This window comes from Limulus polyphemus, unplaced genomic scaffold, assembly GCF_000517525.1.
Source record: "Limulus polyphemus unplaced genomic scaffold, Limulus_polyphemus-2.1.2 Scaffold3387, whole genome shotgun sequence".
Taxonomy (NCBI): Eukaryota; Metazoa; Arthropoda; class Merostomata; order Xiphosura; family Limulidae; genus Limulus; species Limulus polyphemus.
The window spans coordinates 2,465-23,507 of NW_013668997.1; the positions used below are offsets into that span (position 1 = coordinate 2,465).

At 33.0% G+C, this 21,043-nt stretch overlaps 1 long non-coding RNA gene across 1 annotated transcript; it reads right to left on the reverse strand.

The window, feature by feature from the left end:
* Nucleotides 1–1,822: 1,822 nt before the first annotated feature.
* On the reverse strand, nucleotides 1,823–7,104 carry LOC111088234. Its single transcript, XR_002612827.1, has 3 exons — nucleotides 6,960–7,104; nucleotides 3,231–3,232; nucleotides 1,823–1,832 (listed from the first exon to the last, which is right to left on the reverse strand). It is a non-coding gene; the product is annotated as an uncharacterized LOC111088234 (long non-coding RNA).
* Nucleotides 7,105–21,043: the final 13,939 nt, after the last annotated feature.

Consider the following 21,043-nt stretch of genomic DNA (forward strand, 5'->3'; position numbering starts at 1 on the left):
GTTATAAAACAAATGAATATTCAACAATCTAAGATAAAAAACTTTAGTGATCAGCAGAAGTTTCTTACAAGCACTAAATCAAAGAAAATAAGCTGAGGGATTTTACTTTTTTTTTTTATAACGTTGAAGGTCATCGACATGATTTCTGTGATTACATAATTAGCTGACAGACCTTTGTAACTTTTTTTTTGCAAGTTTAATGTTACCCTAAATTTGCTTTATTGAAGTATGATTAAACTTTGGTCACCGACGTGGATTCAATGAACCCACCTTCTCAAACAATTAGAGAACTTCTACATACACTACATAGTCAATAACAGTGGTACAGAATAGCATTAATAGACTGCTAATACCCACTCAAGCTTATACCCTAAGTTTCCAAAATGTAGAAATAAAGAAAATTAAGGATATTCACTATAATTTTTGGCATCAACAGTGAACAAACCCAAAACCTGTTTTTCTACTGACATAATTAAGTCTCAGAATTAGAAAAACGCGTGTTTTAATATTGAAAGGCATGGGATCATTTACTTAGGATAAGGGAATTTGGAAAGACCTTTATAATTCAGTCAGAAAGAATACTGGGATTCCAAACTAATACTGTAGTTCCCTTTTTTGAAGATACTTATAATAAGTGTCCAAAGGCCAGATGTCACGTGATCTTTATTTGAATGTCTTCTTAAATTTAGGAATTCATGGCATTTTATATCCTCATGTTTTATTGCACAATCACAATGCTGACTACTTTAATATCCTGATGATTTAAATAATACTAATATTGTTGCTTTTTTAAGCCCAAAAGTCACAATTATATGCAAAATCTTATGACTTCTTACTGTGTGCATTTACTAAAGTAACAATCACAGCTTAGTTACAACCTTTTTTTGACAACAGAAATTATCCTGATTTATAGTATTTTGGCACTTGTGTATAAAGTTAAAGTAATAAATAATATTCAACGTTAAACTGGTACACAATTAAAAACATTTTATTTAGGCCTATCTATATATTAATGTTGAATATTATTTATTATTTTATCCTGATTTGTTAGAATTATTTGTGGTTTAAGAGAGAGACATATAATAATGATAAGACTTATCCTGTTTGGGATACAAGAGAATTTCAATGAATTTAATTCAGAAATTTAATGGTTATTGGATTTGTCAAACTTCATGTTATGAGACCTATTTTATTTAAAAAAATACTTGTATGGTAAACCCATTTTTACATTTCACTGGCTCAGATTCGAATCCAAGACCTCTTGTACACTAGGCCAGTGCTCTACTGAGGTGAAAGGTTAACCCTGCTAGCAATTCCAAAAATGCACTTATTAACAACTCAAACGACCACACTGGAAACTGTGACTTTTGTTGTTAGAAGGAGAAAAGGAATACATGGCACTAATTATGTTGGATACATCAAATGTTAAGACTAAAAACTTAAAAAAAGTAATAGGATTAGTCTCAACGTTGATGAGACTTGAAATCTCATGCTTGTTAAAGGACAGCTTTATCTATTGAGAGAGAATTGTTACAGATGAAAGTTAAATATGCTAGTTAAATGAGGAGGTAATGGAACTGAGAAAAGCACTAGAGAATAAGTAGGTTAAAGATATGCATACAAAATGTAGGAATTAATGACATAACTTGCAGAAAACCAAGAGCTTATGTAGCTACCTAACAGCAAATCTAAAGTTGATGTAGCTGAAGTCAGGCATGTGAGTGAGCCACTGGAAAAAATCATCCTGTGATTTGGGGGTAACTTGCATTCCAGGTAACTGCTTGGAATGGCAGGAAATAGTTAAATATACGATTGTGAACATTTAGAAAAACCTTACCTCCAGCTGAATGTCTGGATGTAGATGTAATAGTCTACTAAACCCGTTATTACACGTACAAAAACCATTTATAATTCCTCTTTCAAAAAATCTTGAGATATGGCAATATTCAAGAATAGTTGCAATTGTTTTTGATGTAGCATAAAAGTGGAGATAATTTGATCATAAGCTCAAAATTGTTTGGGTCTTAGATAGGTTGTCTGTCGGAAGATTTTTTCAATCTCTGGACAAACTGAATTGAGAGTGGTGGTACTTAATATGGAAATTAAAATTCTGAATTTTAACTTGTAAAATAGATTGTCCTAATGGCATGGCAAATTTTAAAGACTTAACTATTTTACGTTTTTATCTTTCTTTCTTTATTTAATAGAAGTGCTATGTGTTGCTGACTTTAGTTTTACATGTATAAAAGCTCTGTCAGACAAGTAAGTATTACATTCTTGTTGTTCAATGCAAGACAATGTAGTATGTACTTCCTTGTAATTTTAGATTTAAATATATTGTTCATTCACAATTTAGTGCTTCATTCAACTATTTACAAATCAGATGGGCTTTATGCCTACACACAGTAAGCATCTATTTAGATGGTTCTTCCAATGTGCAAGCTTTCACAAGGAAACTCGGTGTCAGTATGGAAACCACGTCTATGCAGAACAATAACCAAGATGAAGATAATTTTTTCATGTGATAATGTATAGTTTGTGAAATATATATCAATAAGATTTGAAAAAAAATATATCAGACTCAGTGATGAGACAGAAGGACATTCTTAATACTTAAACAACAAATACTAAACACTAAATTATCTAAATGTATCATATCTCTTCCACAAACATTTAACTAACATAAAACCTTTCAATAGTGAGATCACTATTCTAAAATCATTTTTCTTAAGTAAACACAACAGTTAAGAAAAAGCCTCTCCATCACTATGGAAACTGAAGAAATTACAAATACATGTTCTCCTTCATCAGTAAAAATACTAATAAAGAAGTTTTAAGAACACTTATGTCATGTTTATTTCCTCTATAATAAGGCTTCTTTAAAATATTTTGTTTATAGTTTACACAGGCTAAGAATTCTTCATATAAATTCTATGTTTTGAGGAAATCTGGACTCTAGTGCAATTTTTATTGCAAATGTTAGCACATCACATTTAAGAATAACATAGTGCTTGTTAATCCATCGAGGCTGTCCCATCTCCTAAACTAACAAAAAAAAAAACTCAAAGCCAACCAAATATTTATCAAGCCTTCCATTAAATTCCCTTAAACTTACTGCATCTCTTTAAAGAATATCATAAGATTAGTAAAACAAGCTTTTACCATAGTGCACATTTTCACTGCACCCTTGGGCCTAGTCAAGACTAAATTGATTTGTGCACACATTAGACTCCTTGGTCTGTGTTTCAAGATGAGTTACATGGGTAACTAAGTTACTCATCGTTGACTGCAAGTATCTTCTGTGAAAGCTTTGCAAGGCAATGGCACACACTTCAGAAACCCATAAGCATGATGGAAAGCTCCTAGTTAACAACTTATAAGGTGTCACTCAATATTTGGAAAGACACAGCCCAGGCTAAGATCCAAATGCTATCAGCACTCAGCCAACCTTGTTTCCATATTGGTGTAACCAGGGAGTTTCAAGTAATTTACAAAGGTTATGACTGAAGGCAAGTAACTGTCCTAGTTCTCAATGGGGTCAAATTACTTCTTTAATATTTTCAGAAGAGGAGGAGATAAGCTCTTAAAACATTCTACTGGCAACATGGAAGATCCATCTTGAATTAATGGTTCTCAAACTTTTAAGCTTGATCTCTGATCCAAGCTTTAATTTTCTTCTCTCTGTTTCCAGACAAATAGGTACAGGTAGTGGTATTTTGGTCTCTAAGCTTACGAATCTTTCTGTTAGAGGAGGAGTGCTGCTCCACAGATCCCATCAAGCAGGATTATACTGTGGCTCATCAACATCTTCGCCACTTTTGAGATGGTTTAATACACGGTCACATTGTATGGGAGAATGTGGTTCCCAATCAAAAACAACAGCATACAACTTGACAGGTTGGGAAAGTGTTCCATATTCATGGTTGAGCATAACTTACAATTGCTTTTCCATATGCTTTAGTTTTATTGATATTAAGGTGCCGGTGAATTTGCTTAATCAAATGAGATAACTTGAATTGATACTACCAGATTTTTCAGAACTTCAACTAGAAATTCTGGTGGAGCATAATAAACCATTCTTAGAAATGCTCATAGACACTTGTGTCCTACAGCAGGCCATGCAGAACTGCTGTAGAATTCATACTGTACTGCAAAGATTTGATGCAAGTTCATTGCTCTTGTAGAAATAATCTCCTCTGACATCAATACATCAGTATTGCTGCAGACCTCTACCAGTTTTCTCTGGCTTCATCCTGCTCATACACAGTTAATTATATGTTGGCAATATTAATTTCCAATGTACTGCCAGATTTCAGCATTCAAACCATAATTTCAAATTGTTGTGCTACACATATAAATAATATCCCATTACACTGTGGGACCTACTAATGCTAAACTAGTTTGTGCTAGCCCTTGTTCTTTTTTATTACTCAAACCAAGGTTGTTATTAATAAATCTAGAACAAAAGCAACTGAATGTTTCTGTAAGCAAAGAGAGTTCCTACCACTTTGTTTTTAGTTCAGGTAAAGTAGGGGTTTTAGTCATGTACAGCATGATGATATTGTAATTCCTGGATGAGACACTTAACACATACATATCCTCTTTGTAATATATAGTTTTAATTATTATTATTATTATTATACAGGTGGAGAGTGCACACTTTCTAACAAAATCTAGATATACAATAATTAACAGTATATACACATTAAACAACAGAGTATGATGTACAAGCTTGGTCACCATACCTAAAAAAAAATATTGATGCCTTGGAAAGAGTGCAAAGAAGAGCCACAAAACTGGTTCCTGAGCTAATGAAGAGAGACTGAGGAGATTAAATCTAACTACACTGGAGAAGAGGAGGCATAGAGGAGACATAATAGACACCTTTAAGATTATCAAGGGATTTGAAGATATAAATGCTGAAAAATTATTTATAATGAATCCAAGGGACCCAGCAAAAATATACAAAAAACATTGTAATAGGGAAACAAGAAGAAATTTCTATACACAAAGAGCAGTAAGCAAATGGAATGTAATAGTCAATAATGATAGTTATTCTGGAGGCAAAGTCGTTGAATGCCTTTAAGAACAAATATGATAAATATAAAATTATCAAGCTCAAGCATCCATTAGTTTAAAAGAAAGAAAAGGAAACAAGCTAAAATAGTGATAAACTTTAAATTGTTATTTGTGGACAGGCAGGCAACAAGCACTAATACGTGCACTCAAACCCCCTTATTATTACTGTGAATTTAGCAGAAGACATTATTGCTGTGAGCTTTTGTTACAGGCACACAGAAATGTATAATAATTAGGACAGTGAAATAATTCTGAAGTGGTTCAGGTTTTAATTAACTCTTAATAGAGATGAATATCTCACCTTGGATTATACCTTGGAAGGGACAAGCTTAATAAATAATATAGTTTATTTGGACATAAAAGGGTATGGTTATTATATGTCAGAAATTCTGTAGCTCAAATCATAATCAAATGTGCTCCAGACTTAGACTGTTAGAGCTTGGCAATTAGTAGAACTTGCAAATTTATTAATCATTGGGCTGATTATTTGACAATTCTCACAAGATTTGGATAGTTGGAATAATCAAAAATAGTAACAATTGGAAACACTAATTTAGATAATTTGATTGTTTTTGCGAGTTTTAACACTAATCAATATTAAGCTGAACAATTTGAATTAAGTGAAAATAATACTGAGAAATCAACATGGCAATTAATAAGATAGTAAGAAATAATCAAAAACAGTAATAACAAGAAACAGTAATTTTGATTAGTGGATTTGTTTTCATGACTGATTAATTTAATCATAATTATGATTATTTTAAATAACACTAAATTCCCCACTTTGGCCCCAACGTTTTAAAATTTTCTTAGTCAGGCCCTCAAACCCCTAAGCAAATGGGGGGGGGGGGTATCCACTCCAGCCCCACATATCAGTGTTGTGGCATCTTACTTTTTTTGTACTAGTGAACCAACTTCCTCCAGATTCCAAGAATCTGCTTCTATGTTTCACCTAAGTTTTCATGTTTACTATCTATTTTACTGGCTGGCATTCAAACAAAATCCATCTTCATATCATACCAATGTAATTAATGCTCTAATCCTCATTCTCAATTAATGCATCTTACCTACTTGAATGCCTTTACACAAAAGTTGATTTTTGGCAGTAGGTTCTGCCATCTTTGAAACTAAATCTTATTCATAATAGATTTTGTCTATTGGTGTGCATAAATCCCATTATATTTGCAACACACCATCCAAACCCATTGAAATTGTTTGCTATTAAACTAACAGTATAAGTGATAAGTTTATAAATTAAAGAACAATAAAAGCAATATTATTCCTACAGCACTTGAGTCTATCAACACTATCTCATACAATAAGGTTTGACTTTGAGAGTTTAGGTTTTAGATCTTGTAAATCAATAAATGTAAGTGAAAACTTTATTAAAAAAAACCTAAATTTGTAATTAGATTTAACTCTTGAATTATTAATGGGGTCCAAAATAAGCTTTTTAAACAAGTTTTTCCAAAACTTTTCATGCACATAATTACATATGGATATGTGACTTTATTATCTACAACTATAAGGTTCTTAAACTTAGTAAAAACTGAAATACTAAAAATAAAATAAAAGTACAATACTATTACTATTAGTATTGCAAAAAAAAAAAGTGTAAAAAGAAATCAATAAAGCAATTAATCTCACTATGGCACAATTTTCATTAATGCTTGGATTCCTATATATATTCTACTAAAAGTTTTAGTATAGAATATGAATGATTTCACCAACACTTAACAATGGGAGTCATAGAACGTACAACAAAACTAAAAAATTTCTGGCAACGTGATACACTATGTGGAACCTACCGGTACTGAACAGTATGACAATTAAAATTAAATTTAGTTGAACTTATGTGTTAAGCTAAAACATAAACCTACCTTTACTTTCACTGTGTTATGTTTATAAATGATAAACGCCAGTAATACAAAGGAAATAAGGGATTTGCTGTCAAAATCCACTATTTATGAATTTGCTAAATTACTTTCTTCCTTACGTGTAGATATGCTAAGGTTACATAGCAAACAAATTACGTGTCGCTTGTATCGCATTTGTATTATATAAAATTAATTGCAAAAATATATAGCAGTCTCATATCACTGATATTTTATGAAAAACACAGATTCCCACTTCAGGATATATTTTTTAATTATTACCATAAGCAAAATAAAATTTATGAACAAGAACAAATTGTACTTTTATTTATTTGCTATTTCAAAATTTTTATCATGCGCTAATATCACAATTCAAATTTTGAAAAATAGTACCAGCACTTGAAACTAAGCTAAAACTCTTAAATATTTTTCAAAGTTTATTTGGTAACAGTTTCTGAAAATCCTCAGAGCTACCCTCGGAAAACGCGCTTGTAAAGATATATTTCACCGACTGATTATCGTATAGTATATAAACCATCTAATTTCTAAGATATAACTTGGAGTCCTTTGAACATCTAGGCTATCCCCTTTTCTACCACAATTCTACTGCGAACTAAATAAATACTTGAGAAGAAAAGCTATTTCTGCAAAATATTCATCCAATCTCTTCTTGAGACTCCTTCAACATTACGGCCTCTACCACACCTGAATATAAAGTATTTCTCAAACCGACAATTCTGTTAGTAAAATAACACCGCCTTAAATTAACTGAGAACAAAAAAAAAAAAAAAACTATTTTCTTATACACAACCACGGTCTGCAAAATACTCATCCAACCTCTTCTTGAGACTCTTTCAACATTACGGCCTCTACCACACCTGAATATAAAGTGTTTCTCAAACCAATAATTCTGTTAGAAAAATAAGACCGTCTTAAATTAACTGTATTTGTGTTTAAGTTTTCCATACCTTTAATTTGTGCCGTCTACTCCGTTTGAATACATCTTTTACTATGGATTCCAAAACCTCTAAGAATCATAACTACCTTAATCATATCCCTCTAACTCCCTCTGCTTTTTAACGAAAACACATAAAAGATTTCAAATTATACCTATAGGATAGTCCACCGGTGAGTTGAAGGTAAGTTTACGGACTTACAACGCTAAAATCCGGGGCTCGATTCCCTGCGGTGTATAGGGCGCAGATAGCCCAATGTGACTTTGCGCTAAAACAAACCAATTCATAATTCCTCAAACTCTGGAAACATCCTGATAGCTCTTCTCTTAACCCTTTCCAACAACTCAACATCATTTCATAAAGTGGCAATACTGAACACAGTATTACAAATGAGACCTGATCAATGCCTAATAGTGCACTGGCTTATAATTAATATTTCTATGTATACAACTTAAAATCCTGTTTGCCTTATTATCAGAGAACGTACATTGTTTAGAAACTCTAAAGACTTCCTAATAGTTCCCCTGCAAGGCTGTAAGATGATAAACTCACTTTTATTAAGATTAAAAGGTATGTGCTATGCATTATCCTAGCTCAACAAATACTTCAAATCTCTCTGCACAATTTCAGCATTTTTAGTATAATTTGAAGTAAACCATAAGAAAACGAAATCTTAAACAATATAACTCATCTAATTTTATGCGTCACTTTGTAGTCTTCTGAGTTCTTTTTGAATATGAGAATGTTCCTAAAGGGTAGAATTAGAGATGAAAGAAAAACACAATAAATTTTAAGGTGTTAAAAGCCTTTTACAGATTAAGACACCCTTTTTACCTGTTAAAACGATGAGTTAAAGCATTGAAAATAAATAACCTTTCACATCCATATACCTCTGCAGCAAAGGTTCCAGAGAGTAAGCTAATAGCACACATCACACAGAATGGTACCGACCACCCAAAGGCAAGTTATCTAAGTCTCTAAACAATTCAAGTTATAGACCTGAATCATGTAGCTTCTAACTCTTCTACAGCTTACAAAATTAAAGAAAAATAATACTCTTCGTGGTTTTCTATCTTATATCATTATACCACATATTTTTTAGAAACATGTCGTATGACGTTGTTATTACCTCTGCCACCGAAGGTGGACGGAGGTTATGTTTTTACTCCCCCGTGTGTGTGTGTATGTTTGTTAACAAGATTTCTCGAAAACGTTTCAATGGATTTGGACGAAATTTGGTATACATGACGTAACTTAGAAATGGTTAATTTTTGGATGGTCAAAGGTCAAGGTTGGGTCACAAAAATCCTAAAAATTCCTATCTGTTAACATGGAGGCCGATTTTTCACACAATTTTTCCTCTATAACTCAGTCAAAAATGATCGGATTTTAATGAAACTTGGTGGACATATGTAGAATGTTATTCATCATTATCCACGGTACATGGACGCTAGTTTCCAAGATCATTGTTTAAGTACACCAAAGACACAAAAGTCCGTTGGAACTACATCGGAGGATTTGAGGTATGTAGTCAATTAATGAGTTTGATGTGAGATTTCAATTTTTTTGCGGCTATATTTCTCAGTAAAAATTTGTTGATTTTGAGATATGGCTGTAAGATTGTGAACCTTCAGATTATGAGCCTTCATCAGCTTCAAGTCCTTATTTGTATTTTTTTGTGGAGGAAGAGGTCGGAAGGTTCTCTTTCATAACTGTAGCCTTCACTTTGTGGATAAAGGTGTTACTCTAGATTTACTTGAGAAAGGGGGACAACTACGAATCCAATTACTCTCCTACACAGTCTATACTGTCCTAATTTTCCCTTTCATGGGGAAGGCTTCCTTCTACAAAATGCTATATGCTTTGGTTCTACATCGTTTAGCAATATTCTAATATAACTTACCAATAATATTTGATCAAAGCAGGCCACATACATAGATCAATACTAAACATTAATAATAAATAATGTAAATAATTTAATATATCAGTCTATCTAGGAGTATATGATATCATAAAGGGCGGGGTCTGCTGGTAAATATTATTAAACATGTAATATATATATATATATTTTAGTATACCGTTCAGTTAAGACAACATGCCTTTTCAAAATGGGATAATTTTGTGAAAAAAACGGACAAATTACAAAGTAAACCTTATCGACGTTAAAACAGAAAATACTTTGGAGTAAAGTTTCTTTTGTTTTGAATTTCGCACAAAGCTGCTCGAGGGTTATCTATGCTAGCCGTCTATAATTTAGCGGTGGTAGACTGGAGGAAAGGAAGCTAGTCAATACCACCCACCATCAACTCTTGGACTACTTTTTACCAACGAATAGTGGGATTGACCATCATATTATAAGCCCTCCCTCGGCTAAAAGAGCTAGCATATTCAGCAACGAGGATTCGAACTTCGAGTCGATTGGAATAATGTAATCAAATATGACATATAAATCGTACGTCATAAAAGATAGTTACAGGGTCGTAATAGCATCAAAGCTCAAAGTGTGATTAAACTTTTGGGCTTAGTTGTAAAAAAATATACTATTATACTATTGGGCTTAATTTTTTTCCACTTTCTTTTTTTATAACAATAAGAAAAAGAAATAGAATAAAAAAAATACTAAAATGGAACTTTTAGGTTTTCAAAATTATTAAAACAGTTTTCATGTATCTTGTTTACTGAAATACATATTTTAACTCAATTATAAAGAAAACACTTTGTAGACCAGTAAACAACAATAATACCACAAGGAAATGCGATGAAGTATACGTATGAAATGAAACTTTAAGTCCTATTCTATCTCATCAGTTTGGCCTAAACCAAGATTCACTTTTTTATCAACAGGTAATTCTAAAATTATGACCATTCAGCAAAAATTACAGACCATTCTCTGGTACGTGGAATCTGAATTAAAGTCTATTATTCTCGCGCAACGCCAATTCTGACAAATCGTTCGTGCACTAGTGTCACGGAACACTACAATTAAACGATGAAATAAACAACTTAAAGACACAATATCTATCTATCCTAAGAGGTGTACTAAATGATCCAGTATAAGTAAATATAGTGTTGCCTCAGTAACTAAATCACTGGACTTACATATCTTGACAAGCTGGAGAAGTTATATTTCCCGTTATTGGAAACTGACGGTGTTATAAACACGTGTTTCTTCAATAAAAACTGGACATCAAACCAAAATCCACTTTGTATTCATTAGACACTGCATAATATCCAACCAAACTGATCAGTTTTGTGGGATTGCTATCCTAAGTGTTACACTCTCCAGATCTAATGCAGCTGGGCACTAATCTCAAGAACACAACCAAAGCTGTTCTAGAACACCTGTTTAGTCAACGTGCTTGTCAAGTGTCGAACACATCTGCAGTAGTAAACGAAGGATGACAGAGTTTTGGGGATAATGTACCAAAGGATACTAGAACAACGTGTTCTTCACTGCATTCTTTTCTTCTTTTAAAGTTAATTTCGTTTTAAAATATGTTCAACCATTTGTAGACAGCTTAGATGGAGGGAGTTTATTGAAGTATTTTAAGTATGGAATGAGTAATTATTACAGACAAAAGTATTTCTTATATAATTACATGACCGTGTTGAAAACAATATGTCAAGTCTGATTACTGTGTTTTAATTGTTTGCTAAACGAATTAGCTGTAAATATGGCATTTTTTAAAACTTCTTAACCATCCCCATACAATATAATAAAATTGACTAAATTCTACGACAGAACGTTTATATATAACAATAAAATAGAAAAATTCTCGAAACTGATAAAATATTCAAACCTTGAATATTCTCTAATATATATAGCTATATCACAATTACTTCGCCCTACAAGCGGCTCAGCGGTAAGTCTGCAGAGCTATGATGCTAAAAATCGGGTTTCAGTACCTGCTGTGGATAGAATACAGATAGCTCATTATGTAGTTTTGTACTTAACAACAACCAACCACAATTTCTTTCGATCAGATTAAATCTATTTCCTTTCTGTTAAATTATTCAGTAGAAAAGATATCCGATAATAGTATCTATAGCTCAGTGAGGCATTTCTGTAATATTGATAGTTTAAATGCTGTCACCTTTTGATTAATTTATGCTATTTACTAGTGAATATTCATCAGTATTTAACACGATTTGAACTTTATCGACATGTGCAGATTCGAAAGCTATACTGTCTGACTGTACGTTATTTGTGGGTGTTTTGGATCTAAAAATTAATCATTATGGTATTCATTTATGACCTAACGTGGTTCTTTTTAATAGATGCTTTAACATGAACGTTGTTTCTCGATATGAGTGTTATTAGTATGACTGGTTTCTATCATTATTTTACTTTTTCCAACTTAGTACGCTTAGAAGCAGGCCATTTGTCGATTAAACTTTGGTTCGTATATTTGTCATGAGAACGAGAGTTTGTCCTGAATCGTAGTCTTTACAGCAGGTCTCACTCAAGATTATCTTGCTTTCTTCACAGGGTACATATGTAGTCGTCAGTACCTCGGAGGTTTAAGCTACTCACGCCCGTTTTCCATGTGTGTTGAAAGATAATCCACATCCTAGCTCTTCTGATTCTTGATTGGCTAAGTTTTACAGTAATTATTGTCGTCAGGGCTGGAGTTTTAACCGAGACTTGCTCGCGAGATCTGGAAGAAGAAGGTTAAGCTGTTGAAACTTTCGTTGTCTTTTTTTTAGTTAATATCAATTAGTGTTGTATGTTCCAAATGCTGACCTTTTCTCTGTTTAATTTTCACTGTTTACCTAAGTCATTCTTCTTACAAACAAGATTTCTCTTATTTATCCTCTTTCACTCTCTTTTAGCAATACGAGATTGGGATTTTTTTTAAAGGTATGCATGTTATTTCAAGGATCAATGAACGCTGTTCAGAATAGATGGTGCAAGCAGCATCTTTATTTAGGAATAGCTTGATATACTGTTGTTGAGAATGATGTATAGCATATTAGACGATTTTTTTTGTAAAAATTACAGTTCACACTCTTGAATTTTTGTGAAATAAAGATTTTTGTTCCACTTGTGAATTTGATTGCTTCTTTTCTTCTCTCACTGAACAGAAAACTTCTTTCATCCGTTCTGGTCTTTCTTATCCTCAAATCTCCTGTTATTCTATGGTTTATAACGGCCTGAGTTTCATGTTCTTATTTAATCGGAATAACCACAAAAAAACGATTATTTGTAGTAGTTGCACGAAAGTGTTATGTTTGTACACAGAGCATGCTGTTACTTCTATAGATGCTTTTCAGTGAAACTTACTAATTCACTTTTCATTGGTTTTAATTTCTTTCAAAACTGATTTAAAAGATAAATATTAGTGGCAGCAACTATTAATAGTAAATCAGCTCCAAGTCTAAAGTAATCTTCATAAACAAAACATATATATTGAAAAAATGGTTTTTAATCGAAGTGTTTTTCTTACAAAATATCATTGGGTTTGATCTAAAGTGTTTCTCTTTCTTTCAACAGTACGAGATTGGGAATTTAAAAAATGTCTGTTTTTCTCAGGACGATAGATTCCATCGTTAATTGTGATTTTGTCATTTTTTTTTAGAAAATCAGTACATTTAAATGCTATAAGCGCTGTATGCAAATTTTATAGCTGCAGTCTTTTCCGCCTAAGTGTGGCCTAATAGTTAGCATATGAGACTACAGATCCAAGCGTCTTGAAATCGAGACGTGGTGATACCAAACACGTTTCGCATTTTCACCTGTGGATGAATTATAAGAGAGACAGCCAACCTCTCTGTTTGGTTAAGAGGAACCGTTTTTGTCAGCTGGTTTCAGTTCTTCTAATACCCACTTCAGGCGAACAAACAAACAACTTTTTCCAACTTGGTAAATGAATACATTTTTATTTGGTGTATTTATCTAATATTTCAAAAGTTTAGTGTAGGTTGCCTGCACTTAGTTACATATTCTATATCAACAAGATGCACTCAGCTGAGAACTAGGTTAAATCCTGTTATCAGGCGGTCACTTGTGGTCAGGACTCGTGCGGGTTTATATGTCTATATATAAATATGATACAGCCCTCCAGTAGCACAGCGGTATGTGTGCGGACTTACAACGCCAGAATCCGGTTTTTAATACCCGTGGTGGGCAGAGCACAGATAACCCATTGTGTAGCTTTGTGCTTAATTACAAAACAAACAAACAAGTAAGATAGATAAACTAGATAAATCTCTAATTAATTTTTAGCAACGTTTGTCGCGCTGGGAATATGCAGAGGCAGAGGTACTGGAAGTCTCAGTTTTCCTTTCTGGGTATTTACACTGGACTCCTACCAAAGATATCTTCAACTTGTACGTAATTCCAAACGACATTCGTTCCTGATCAGAATAACCTTAACACTAGTTCAATGTTGTTATCTAGACTTTCCCAACCAGATGATCCACCCGTTTACAGAAATAGGCGTTATCACGTGCCATCAAAACTTTTGTTACTTAGAGAGTTGTTTTTGTTCAAAGTGAAACAACGTTACAGTTGTTGTTTCTTCTGGTTGAGTCTGACTCGTTTTCTCTCTACATACAAGTTCTCAGTGTCTTCTGTTTTTGTGGTTTTGTATGTTGATCCTATTTTAGTGGAAGATACCATGAAAGTGTTGCAAATTAAGTGCATTAATATCAAACCTCAACAAATAATATACTATCATAAACAACTCATTTTTCATTTCAGGTAATATGCTATTACAAATTATAATTCATTTTGTGTAACTATAAAATACTATGTACCTCAAAGACCAGCGTTGCCCTTGTGTGTGTGTTTTTTTTTTGTTAAACACCAAACATTCTATAGATAATAAAGAACCAAATGCATTAATTAATATACTTTATTTTGAAACAAATACTGACAAACACATTTTAATATATAATTAAACTAGAAAAAATAGCTCATAATATTACATAAAATGTGTGGTAATAAAGAAACAATAAAGCTAAATAGGGCCAACTGTAAGTCATGTGAAATTAATAACAATACTGCTATTTGTACAAGTTATCAAAATGGATTAAAATTATCATAACATAACGTGGTTAAATAAACAAAATTAGCAAGTAAGTGTAAAGAAACCATTTCAAAGGATAAAAATGATTTATTAAGCTAAATATTATTGATTTTTAGAAGGAAAATGCATACTTTTATATTTAACTAGTTATTACATTTTAATCATTTCTGACGATATAAATCTGTAAGTTATAAAAGCCGTGCCAGAAAAAAAAGTATTCCAAAGATTATTTTCTTTTTAGTTTATTATTTGTTATCAAACCTTGACACAAATGTGTTTTAAATGTTTGTCTTAAGAAGTGACCCCTTTTCTCGAAGAAAACAAAACAAAAAACAAACAATAATAATAATTGGCAACAGTGTCGTAGCCAGGACGCACACATTGAGGGCCCAATGACAAACTCAAAATGCGCGAGTACATTGTAATCATTTTCAGTTTTCGTTATAATTTTTTTTTATCATTTATTGATGTTCCTTATTAATTCATAAGCAAATTAACCCATGAAAAAATCCTTAATGTCCGACAACAAGAGCTTAAGTTAGGTATGAACTGGTAGGTTAATCAAAACAAAAAGCACGAGTCAATCTCAGAGAAAGTTGATTGGACCCTTGTAATTAATTAAAGCAATGTAAATCAAGTCCAAATTTTGCTATTAGAACAACTATAATTGTCTATTCTGAATAGAATTGAAGTTTCTCAATATCTTATGCTTCCCATCAACACTCTGACATATATCATTAAGGATGCTCTTCTCAAACCCGATGAGGATCAAGTTCGCCAGTCTTTCATGAGACATCGACTGACGCAGGTCTGTAAGCACATTTGTCAGAGCAGAAAAAACTCTTTCACATGTTGTAGTTGAAGATCCAATTGTTAATGCTGCCTCATACAGTTCTGTAATGGCTAGAAAGCCCTTCGATTTGAAATGGAAAAGCTGTTGCAAAATATACACCAGGTTACGTTTGCCGTTTTTCCTCCAGTGGTCACTGATGTATTTTTTGGCAACATCAATTTGAGCCAAACAAGGCTGTCCATTTCGAGGCCGATCAAGTCTGCGAGAAATCCCATTCGGTCTTTGTCAGGGGAATGTTTTGATTCGGGATGTAGTGGCTCCATGGCACGAATAAGATGCGAATTTTTATCCGAGAAACGTTCATCAAGCTCAACCAGGATACTGTCAATTAGACAGAACCACGATCGTTTGAGGTTATCATTTTCTGACAAATTGGTGTTATCTCTTTGCAGATGGTCAACAATGTAGTCTTTGAAACCAGAGTTTTCACGACGTCTTCTCTTTTCTGCAGGCTGATGGTCTTGTACTGTTACACTGTTATCATCACCTGCAGTATTTTTCAGAATCAGCTTAACTTCATCCAGCAAAGTGGTAAATGTTTCATCGTTCTCAACAAAGCAATGGATGCTCGCGAAGATGATATAAGCATCATGGCCTGCATCAAGCTTATACTGATTGATTGTAGATGAATGTTGACAGGTGCTAGTATACTCAATGCGTGTTTTGACCAAGAAAGTGGCGTGCCGAGTTTTTCGATCCGATGTCTGATCTGCCTATTTAACCAATCACGGCGCAGTCACGTTATGACGTCATCACTTGCCGGGTGCGATCGGTTGAAGGTTTTAGGCTATAAAGCGTTTTAAAATGTTTTTGAAGCCTATAGAGGAAGATAAAGCACAAAAAAGTCTATTGCAGTAAGGGTGGTGTCGAAGCGTGAAGACGTGAAAAAACTATTCAGTGTGCTGACGGATCACGCGTGCTTGCTCATTTGAACATAAGTAGGCTTAAAAACTTCTAAATGCCAATATATATATATAAAATCCCCCGGGCAACGCCGGGTACATCAGACCGATAATAAGACCGGGTATTATGACCGATTCCTAAAACTATTATATAGAATTTACTAAAGTGCCTGCTAACAATTAAAGTGACATTTCCTCCCCTCTGAAGAACAAAATGGATGCCGTGGATAGAATCTTTTCGTCAATAACAATAATGCCTCAAACACTGTAAATCTAGCAATGCATAAACAAGAATGAGAGACGGTTTCAGTTATGTGTCTTCTTATCTTCACTGTTCGATGAGTGCATACAGTTCCCTTCTTGCGCAATAATTCACTTCCAACACGAATAATTTAGTGTATTGAATTATCCTCTTGTTTTGTGTAAGAAGCAACACGTTGTCTAAAATTCAGTTATAATTCTTATTTTATTAATAAACGAACGATCAACGTTGCATCGATCAATAACAACTTATTTGAAATCTGACGAATCTGAATAATCCACGTCAGCGGTATGCAGCCATCGATGCGATAAAAAACACAAAAGCCGAAAGCATAAGTACAAATATATTTTATTTTATAAATATTGATTTACAGCAACTATTAGTTCGGTTACCTAATATTTTTATACATGAGTACATTGGAATTATTCAAGTTCGAAAAAAGTAAAAAGAGGCATTATTTATTTTTTAAGGCAGATTTTTAGAGGGCGCAATGCGCCCTTTCGCGCCCCCGTGGCTCCGGCACTGGTTGGCAAATATGTATTACCCAATTCTTGACTCTTTCGGATATATAACGTTAAACATTCACAGAAATAATTCGATGACGAGGAACCCACTTTGAGACTAATAATAGGTACCTGATGATGACAAAACCTTGTCGAAACGTTGTACATTTGCTGTTATGTTAAACTTATATTAAAGTTTTTCTTCATTACCCATTCAAGCCGTCTCCATACATTATTATTAACAGAAATACTTTTCGAAGTAAGGTAGCGCCATCTATTGCGCAGTTTCTTTCGTTAAGAGACATGCTAGTTCTTTCTTCGTTCTTCACAGCCTTTTTGTGGACCGGTACAATACCAGTGGGTAATAGTACCAATCAAATATGAATATATAATAATAAAATGAATCTTATAAATGAAGTATCTATATTATTAATTTGTTAAAATATATGTAGTTTTACAAATTACATGATTAAAGGTTACTCAAGAGGCTCCCTCTTTCATTTTTCGACGTGAGCAAGATTTTCTGCCAATTACCACCTAAGGATTTTCTTCAGTAGTCTGTCTCAGATTATTCCTTCTCAAAAGGTAATCCTATTTAGCAAAATGAAAACATTAGTACAGAAAAATAATAATTTAATACCAAATTTTGATAAGCATCTATACTTTCAACGAAGTTTTGAAAATAAAAGATAAAGACTGATGGTCAATGCTACGCAGAATCACCAAGGCTGTTATCTTGACAATGATTAAGTATAAAAGTATTTGAATCAGTGGAATGTTTCCAAGATGAAAGTTATGTAATAAAGGTTAAGGAGAGAATTAAAAACAAACAATACAGTATTTCAAGGAAATAGTCCATAATGATCAACCATCATATTGTTGTAACGTATTCTATTATTGGGTTGGTTCTTATGGATTATTTAGTAAAAATAATGTCAAGTCCAGACCACATAACAATAATAATTTAATTTCTCCCATAACGTTTTGCTACAATAAAAGTGCTTATGTTATAAGCCTGACTTTACAAATAAACAATTCAACATAAATTTTCTGCAGTAATGTACGTCCATCTCGCAAACAAGTGTACTTACATAATTTATTCGCTAATCGATCGAGTAACTGAATAGACACATAATTCTCACCACTAACATTAAACTTAAACACTCACTTCTTTACTTATTTTCATATTTCTATCATCCTCTTGTTTGTATAAAATGCACGAAATTTCTTGACCCTTAACAGTCATGAAATTTCAATATGTTGTGTCAAGCGTCCTCTAGGAAACAAACATCTAAGTTAAAATATTAAAAATATAGCTCATAACACTGCCCCTTTTTGAAATGGGAAGTCCCTTGAACAATCCTAATACTCAAATAAAACAGCACACAAAACGATATGTTCACCAAATCTTTTTAGTGTGTTTCTTCTCCAAGGGTTATAGTATGCAGATGAGATTACCTCTTGTTCCTTATCATCACACACTGTCCAGTCACTGAGAGAGTTCTCTCTAAATAGGTGGTCGAGTAAATTCATTGGTGGTTCTATCCTTGGTGATCCTCTGAAAGTGGTCTAGACAGGAGCCCTGGTCCTTTCAGTAGGTTTATTTTACACTGACAATTTATTCTCTGAAGTTATCCAGCTTGCTGTTCTGTCACTGATGTACTACCAAAGATGATCATGGCGAATTATCTTTGGCTTGGATCATCTGTCTTCTGGATTCTGTAAAAAAATATTTTGGACTAGCTGAATGGTCATCATATGATGGTAAATGTTGATTAAATTTTCTTCGGAAAATTAAATCTAAATAAATGTTTTATGAATTTGTGAACATATTTTGTAATAATTAATTATATTGTAGTAACAATATATGTATAAAAATGTATATCCTTTTTCTATTATTTCACGAAAACAACATTTTTTGTGTATAGTTGATTATCCCCTGTAAGTGGTCTTTGATTAGAATTTTGATTTATGTATACTTTTATGTTATGTTCAAATCTGCTATTTGATAAAGCCTTATAGATTAAACCATGCGAAAAACTTATTCTCGGAGAATGTCTGATCCTAAAATTTCTACATGGTCATATGTCTGACCTTGCGATTTATTAATTGTGATGAGAAAGGCAGAGAATTTGAGGATGAAGAGAAAATGCATGAAGGTGTAAATTTTCGTAAAAAATACTAATAAAAATTTTGACTAAATTTTAAAAAAAATCTCTTAACTCAGTTGAAAATCCAGACAAAATCTTGTAAATCGATCTCTCTGCTTCATAAGTTCAACAGTTGACGCCCATAGACTAGTGCTCATTTAATAGAGTCATTGTTCCTTTATGGTTTCCATTTCTTTAAAAGCCTCGACCTGTTTTGCAAGTTGGAGTCATCTGGCTAACTGAAATTTTAGGACTGTATCTCCAATATCACTCTTATGAGATATTTTATTTGTTTGGTCTAAGCTATGGAGTATACTGGAGAAGGTATCTTGATATTCCATGAGCAAGTCATGCAATCTATGACAATGATGAGCTGCAAAAGTTCTACAGCTATGGATATACAGCTCTTGTAAGTGAGGTGGCAAGCTGTCCTTATGTGAGGATTTGACATCAGACTTCCTACAACTTGCCTCAAATGTGCCCACTTCTGATGTTCTGTACAGCTTCACATCTTGAAATGTCCCGTCCAGACTTGACTCTAATTTTATGGTTTGCCGTGTTCATGTTCCTTGATGTGAATTACCCATACATCAATAATCATAAAGAAATTTCGTACAGTTATGTTAACATCCAACTCTTCTCTTATTTAAACTTTATGTTCACTTCCTGTTCACATCAATCCAACTTCTTCCTACATCTCTAGAGGTGTTTCCCACTTTATATTACCAAATTAGTTTAGACTCTTGTAAATATGAAACTAGTGTTGATTAACATATTACAAGGCTTGTCGTCAATAAAGCTATTGACTTATGGACTGGTTTTTTTAAAAAATGAACTTTTTATCTCATTTTGGGTAGAGGGAGAATTTTCAGCTGAGCTTCACAACAAAAGTCCAGCTAATTCCAATTTTCTCATGCCCTCTTAGCTCATTGACTTGGTTGGGCTAGAAGACCCAATCAATACAGTTTCGGATGTAATGACCATGTTCCCTCATGTTTTTATTTCTTAGAGGATTTTGTCTGGAATCCTGGGCTATATATCTTTTCAAGTTACATTTCAAACACCTATTGTTTTGTGGTTTATTTCGTCAATTCTGCATGACTGGTTGTCTGAATAATATTTTCAGTTTTTCTATACCAGTTATTTATGCAAACTTTTTTATGGTGCCCCTTTGTACACGTGCGTTTTGTCCTTTTCCCTTGCATCCTTTATAAATATAAAACAACTTTGTGCATATATTGTACATGCCATTTTCCCATGTTAATTGTTGTTACTATAGTATTTAATAGTAGTAATATATATATGGTAGTTTTAAACTTATTTACTTTCAAATTTAAGACTTAACTCCACGGCCCCATGTCATATACACCCCATAGTTCCACACATGGTTCTAGATTATCGTCAGGAAGGTTTGTTTGTTATGAATTTCGCGC